Source organism: Octodon degus, unplaced genomic scaffold, assembly GCF_000260255.1.
Source record: "Octodon degus isolate 3935 unplaced genomic scaffold, OctDeg1.0 scaffold00446, whole genome shotgun sequence".
Classification (NCBI taxonomy): domain Eukaryota; kingdom Metazoa; phylum Chordata; class Mammalia; order Rodentia; family Octodontidae; genus Octodon; species Octodon degus.
In genome coordinates this window covers 142,808-149,671 of record NW_004525022.1, presented here as the reverse complement: position 1 = coordinate 149,671, position 6,864 = coordinate 142,808, and the positions used below count along the sequence as shown (strand labels likewise).

The 6,864-nt window shown below is 44.4% G+C and overlaps 1 pseudogene; it reads right to left on the bottom strand.

Moving 5' to 3' along the window:
- Positions 1 to 2,239: 2,239 nt before the first annotated feature.
- On the bottom strand, positions 2,240 to 5,047 carry LOC105741329 (annotated as a pseudogene).
- Between the last annotated feature and the right edge of the window lie 1,817 nt (positions 5,048 to 6,864).

Below are 6,864 nucleotides of genomic sequence, written 5' to 3'. Positions count from 1 at the left end.
TTTTTTTCCAGAAAGGACTGGGAGTAGGAGGATGAAACTTCAGGGAGAATAGTTGTTTTCTCAGGGATCGGACGTGGATTACATGGGGAATGGGTGAGGTAGCAAAAGGAATTGGGTCCAGAAATTCAATTTTTGCCTGGAGACTGGAGCAGCCTTAGGAAGGCCCAGCTTCCAAAAAGGTCTAGCATTTAGCTGGACTTTCTCCTGTTAGAACTCAGCCTCTGAACTCTGAGTTCTAAGAGGAGAAAATTCTCTTTTCCTCGAACCATAGCTTTGAAACCGTCATTTCTACATGGAATGGTGAATGCCTTTACTAGATGGGCGAATTGGGTCCCGTAGCAGGAAAGGAGAGAGAAAGAGCCTTTGGAATTCTGCAGTGCACGTTACCTGAGGTCTTTCCAAGCCTATTGATTTAGAGCACTGAGATTCAGGAGGCTGTGTTTCGAATCCCTGTACCATGAGCCTTATCGGAATTAAGTTAAAATAATTAAAAATAACTTTCTTTTTGGCAGAACCAGGAATTGAACTCAGGCCCTTACCCTAGCCAAGAAAGTGCTTAGTCCACTGAGCCATCTCCCCGTCCCATTAAAATTAATTTTTAAAAAATTGAATTTTTTTTTAATTTTTAAGAGAATTAAAAAAATCCATCTCTACTTGTTCTCTACATGGAACTCGATAGAAGAATTTCCATGAATTTATTTTGGAGGAGACTCGCCTGTTAGTGATGTATTTATGAATTTGTTTGCCAGTAGAATTGGGGACCGGAATGTCCCAAACCAGCCTGTCAGTCAACGAAGGTCGCCTGGGGGAGGAGCGGGGAATTTAAAGGGGACAAAGGACAGGAGACAGGAGAAATAGAGGCAAGACAGAGATTCTGATCAAGCCTCATTTATTTAGGGTAGGTTTTGGGTATATATAGGTGGTGATGGAATGAGGAAGTCTCGGCTGTTGGGGTCAGCAGGTATCTAGGCAACAGGGAAGGTACAACCCCTTCAGCATAGCACGTGATTCACAGGGAATGGGCTAGGTGAGAAAGACCATAAACTTAACTCAGCAGGGGAATAGAATGGATGCCAGTTAATGGCCTCCAACAAATCCCCATTTACTTTTATATATGTATATAAAATATGGCTTTTTTAGAAAGCTGATTCCCTTGAGGGGTCAGTGCCTGTCTTAGGTTGAGGTGTCCTCTACACGGACCCAACTCAAACCTTACCCCTCATAGGAGACTAGGACAGCAGGAGGTCCCGTTACTGTCTTAGGCAGTGAGTGGCGTCTCATGTATGCCAGTCATTACCCGTCTCTGGCTAGCCTGACCATCTCACCAAGGGTGGGAGAACTAAGAGGTCTCAGGACCTTCATCATCATAAGCTGTTTGTATTCCAGTGCAGTTTTCCCTTTCAGCCATCTCAAGCCTGTGATAATGGACCTGTATGGGTTTCATTTTAATGGCATCCAAATGATTTTTAATGAATGTTGTCCATCTATTGAAAAGACAGAGTCCTATTGATAAAAATATTAATAATAGATCATCAAAAAAGGAAGAAATATTCATTGAAAGACACAAAAACATAGACACACAAACACATTGACATATAAACCCTTAAAAAAATTGAGTACACTCAAATATTTGGTCAAATTAAATTATAGTAACTATATTACAAGCTTTAGAAATTTTATAGGTAGACTAGTCAGATTTTGTTATTTGTCAATTATTAGAGATCTCTTTATTAGAAAAACATGGAAGGAAATCTTTCATCTATAATTAATATGAGTATTTTGTATTTTTATGCTTTTTGTCACCTATTTAGACCTTTTTGAACCCCTGATGGAGGCGGGTCCAGGTCAGCTGTCCCGTTGTTCCCGTCTCTGGGTCCATCCATTCAAAAGCAAACAGAGGTTGGCTATATTTATGCAAGGACAGACAAAAGAAGGCATCTTTCGGGTCCAATACTGTATACCAAGTCTTTTTGGGGCTCAGGGTGCTGAGCAGGTTGTAGGGATTAGGCACTGTAGGGTGTATATCCTCTACTCTGTTGTTTACTTCCCGTAGGTCTTGTACTGGTCTATAGTCCCCTGTCCCGGGCTTTTTGACCGGTAACAGAGGAGTATTCCAGGCCGACTGGCATGGTATTAATATTCCCAGGTCAAGAAACTTTTGTATATGTCATTTTATCCCCTGGTGAGCTTCTTTACTTATATAGTATTGTTTAATGCAGACTGGAGTAGCAGACGCCTTTCAAGTTATTACTATAGGTGGTTGTGAGATGGCAAGTCCCAGTCCAGCAGTTTCAGCCCATGAATCAGGAAACTCTGTCAGCCAATTCTGAGGAATAGATAGGGCTCTCGGCTGGGTATAGAGTTGATATTCATCTTCGGTGGCTATGGTCAGCATAGTTGCCACGGGTTGACTCACCAGAGGGTTAAGAAAAGTACTTGGGGCCCCTGAGGCTCAAAGGTTATTCTGGCTCTCAATTTAGTTAATAAGTCTCTTCCCATGAGGGGAGCTGGGCATTCAGGTATGACTAGAAAAGAATGTTGTACTTTTCATTTCCCCAAATCCATACTCTTTGTAGTCCAAGTCCGATATCTGCTGCCATTTGCCCCCTGAACTAAGGACCTCCTACTGGACAGAGGTCCAAGGGGTCTTTGAAAGGCAGAGAATACCGCGCCTGTATATACTTCAAAATCAATTGGAGTCCTCTCCACTTCAAAGGTTACCCTGAGCTTGGGGAGGGGGACCAAGCCCCGTCACCCCTAGTCATCATCTTCCTCTAGGGCTAACATATTAGGTTGGCGCCTTTGGGCTTCAAGAGCTTGTTGTCTATGTTTCTTAGGGCAATCCTTGATAAAGTGTCCTATCTCCTTACAGCAAGCACACTGATTGGGCTTTAACAGAGGGTGGCGTGGCTTTTTCTCATCTGCATTTCCCTGAACTACTTTGGCCAAGATCTTAGTTAATTCCTTATTTTGTCTTCGTTCTCTTTCTTATTCCCTTATCATTTCCCTTTCTTCTCTTTCTTTTTCTTTTCTCATCTCTTTTTCTTCCTCTGTCTCTCTCTTATAAAACACTTTCTCTGCTTCCTTTACTAAGTCTCTTAGGGTTGTATTTTGTAACCCATCTAAACGTTGGAGTTTCCTTCTGATATCTAGGGCTGATTGAGTTATAAAAGTCATGGCAATGGACCCTCTTAACCCTTCGTCCTGAGGATCGAAGGGGGTATATCTATGATAAGCCTCCATTATTCTTTCTAGAAATGCTGAGGGCGATTCATCAGGACCCTGATTAATTTCTCTTACCTTAGCCAACCAAATTAGTAGGCCGACACGCGGCCGCCTTGAGACCCGCCATAAGAGTCTGGCGATAGACGGACAGATGCTCCCTACCTTCAGGGGTGTTTGGGTCCCAGTCTGGGTGGCACAAGGGGAAGGCATCATCAACGAGGTTCACCATCTGGGTAGGTATTCCACCCAGTCCAGGAACCAATTTCCTGGCCTCTGTGAGGATTCTCTCCCTTTCCTCCTGAGTAAACTGAGTACTCAACAGCTGCTGACAATCATCCCAAATGGGTTGGTGAGAGTACATGAGCGACTCCAGCAATGCAGTTAACCTGGAAGGATATTCAGAAAAAGGGGGATTGTTATTTTTCCAGTTATACAAATCTGAAGTAGAGAAAGGCCAATACTGAAGTGTTGGCATTTCTCCTCCGTGACCATTGTCTATCATTGGCCCATAAGGCCGGAGGGGAAGAGTAACAGCGACATCTTGTGGGCTTTTTGCTTGTTTGCTTCGGGCTCCACGTGTTCCTTGGGCTGGTTCACCATCGTCATCCAACAAAGAGGATTCTGAAGAGGCAGGTTGGGCCTGAGGAGAGGCAACAGGAGGAGGAGGAGCGGGCGCATATAAAGGGGGAGGAGGAGCCTCTAAATCGAATTGAATCAGATCTGTTTGGGATTCTGGTAGGACAGGAGGTGGTAAGGGTGGATAGAGACCGGGAGGTGAAGATTGAGCCTTAACTGGCAAGAGGGTAGCCCGTTCAGGTAGAGCTGGAGGAAGAAAAGGTCTTACCCACTCCGGTGGATTTTCACAAAGATCTTGCCAAACCAGAATATATGGTTGTTGGTCAGGGTGGCCAGAGTGACTGGAATGGAAGATTACGATTTTTACTGCTTGAACCAGAGTTGGGTGAAAAGATCCCTCTGGAGGCCATCCCACCTGGAAGGAGGGCCACTTTGAAGAACATAGAGTTTGCCATTTTCCTTTTTTAACAGTCAAAGAAAGATTATGTGCTCTCCCCCTAATCTCCGACCAATGACCTAGGGTAAGGGCGAGAGGAGCAGATGTTACTTATCCCATATTATCAAAATAACCAACGTTTTACAGAAGTCCAAGGGGACAGAGGCAGGTGAAAACAGTGTAGGGTGCTGCAAACAAATAAACGGGGACACGTGAAGGATGTTGGCAGGAGGGGGATCCTACTGAGGAGAAAGAAGTCATTAACAATGAAAGTGCTGCAGGTGCTGTAGGAAAAGAAAAAGGAAGTTATGGCGCCAGACACACGAACATAGATGACATTAAACACTAAAACTTAGTCAAAAGACACTCTATTGGCCACACAAGAGTCCCTTGTTCAGAGGGCATATACAGATGGATCCAGCTGGGTCACCCCAGGGATCCGGAATCACATTGAGGCGTCCCTCAGCTGAGTGACTTGCAACCTCCAGACACATCTGTTGGTTGTAGGCAGCCAGAGCTCTCGCGTGCCGTTGCCAGCCATGGCCAATAGACAGACTAGCGATCGCTCAGACGCCTGAGGGTTGAATGGTGTGAAACACTCAACAAATGTTCAAAGGCCAGATGGTGTAAAAACACCCAAAGAAAGGAATCACAGGAGCACGGGGATCATAACACTCATGCGTCTTGTTCCCAGCCACCTGAAACAAACTGAAAATTCATGAACAAAACCACAGGACATGAAACTAGAGACAAAATTACACATCCGTACTTACCCTGAGAGGCTTTGTGGCTGTTGGGGTCCTTCGCCATGGGAGATGATCCCGGGTGAGCCCCCAAATGTAAGGGTTGAGTTGCCGCAAAGGAAGACCCCAAGAGTCGGTCTCTCATGCAAATCACAAAGGGAAATCTTTATTATCTACGTGCACACAGGGCGGTCTGAACACACAGGAACAGAGTGTGCCTTCAGTGTAGCAGGCATAATTTTTAAAAGGCAAAAACCACAAAATGGGGAGGGAGCAAGCAAGTTACAGAAGCAGATCTCATTGGTTAGTGTAGGTTGACCTTTAAAATAATTGGTGGATTACAATACCAGATGACCAGATGGAGTAATTCTGGGGGTAGCTGGGGGGACTAACCTTGTGGTTGTCATATTCCGGGAACATTTTTAAGAAATCGAGGCATTGTGACCTGGGACATCCTGTTGTTATGGCTTTCAATAGTGAGGCCTTGGGTTTGGGAATGTATGTCTCTTGCAAGAATTTAAACAAGAAGAGGGCCAAGGGCAACTTCTTGGCTAACTCAGTGATTTTAGTTGTTTTCCAAGTAACGGGACCCCATCCAAGGTTTTCTTATGTCTTCTTTGTCTTAGGGACATGGTTTATCTAAGCTCTATAACCACAAAGTAGCGGGTGGGTCCTTTTAATTGAAACACATTTTATCTATTCATTTCTATATGTGATCTTAAAATTATTTGGGCTTTACAGGGTATAGAACATGATTTACGGGGAATGGGCAAGGTGAGAAGGACTATAAACATAACTCAGCAGGGGAATAGAATGTATACCGGTTAATGGCCTCCAAAAGTGGATGTCCTGCTGGGCGCTCTCTAGGGGAAAATGTTTAGGATGGCCCCTTTGGCCAAGGGTCTAGACCATCTCGGGAATTTCTCTTCCAGAGATTCACCCTTAGAAAATGAAATCCTAAGGTGAAGAAAGTGACATACTTCTGCGGATGTGAGGCCTGGAACAGCTAGGTCCCATTGTGGCCCTTAAGAAGAAAGGACTGAGCAAGGGCTGAGCAAGGCCAGGAGCCTGGCCCTGGCTGAGTTGTTTAAGTGGCTGCTTACACAAAGCTGTCAGCCTCAGGTTGCTGTAGTTCGATTCCCACAACACTCCAGCCAGCGAAACATGCCTTGAAGGCATTCGAGGAGAAAAAAAAATCTTATTCCATGTTTCTCTAGAAAGGACTGGGAGTGGGAGGCTGAAATTTCAGGGAGAATGGTTGTTCTTTCTGGGCCCGAACATGGATTAAAAGGTGAATGGGTGAGGTAGCCAAAGGAATTGGGAGCAGAAATTCAATTTTTGCCTGGAGACTGGAGCAGACTTAGAAAGGCCCAGCTTCCAAAAAGGCCTAGCATTTACCTAGACTTTCTGCTCTTAGATCTTTCAGGGTTTGGAGATCAGTTCTAAGAGGAGAAAGATCTCTTTTCCTCAAACCATAGCTTCGAAACTGTTATTTCTACATGGAAAGGTGAATTCCTTCACTAGACAGGAGAATTCGGTCCCATAGCAGGAACGGAGAGAGAAAGAGCCTTTGGAATTCTGCTGTGCATGTTACCTGAGGTCCTGCTGAGCCTATTGAGTCAGAGCACTGAGATTCAAGAGGCTGTGTTTCGCATGCCTGTACCTTGAGGTTTACCGGAATTAAACTAAAAGAATTAAAAGTAATTTTTTTTGGCAGAACAAGGAATTGAACTCAGGAACTTCCCCTAGCCAGGGTAGTGCTTATTCCACTGAGCCATCTCTCCGGCGCATTAAAAATAATTTTTAAAAAATTATTATTTTTTTAATTTTTAAGAAATTAAGGGAGAACTACCTGCTCGGGCCCCCCTCCTGTCCCTCTCTTGG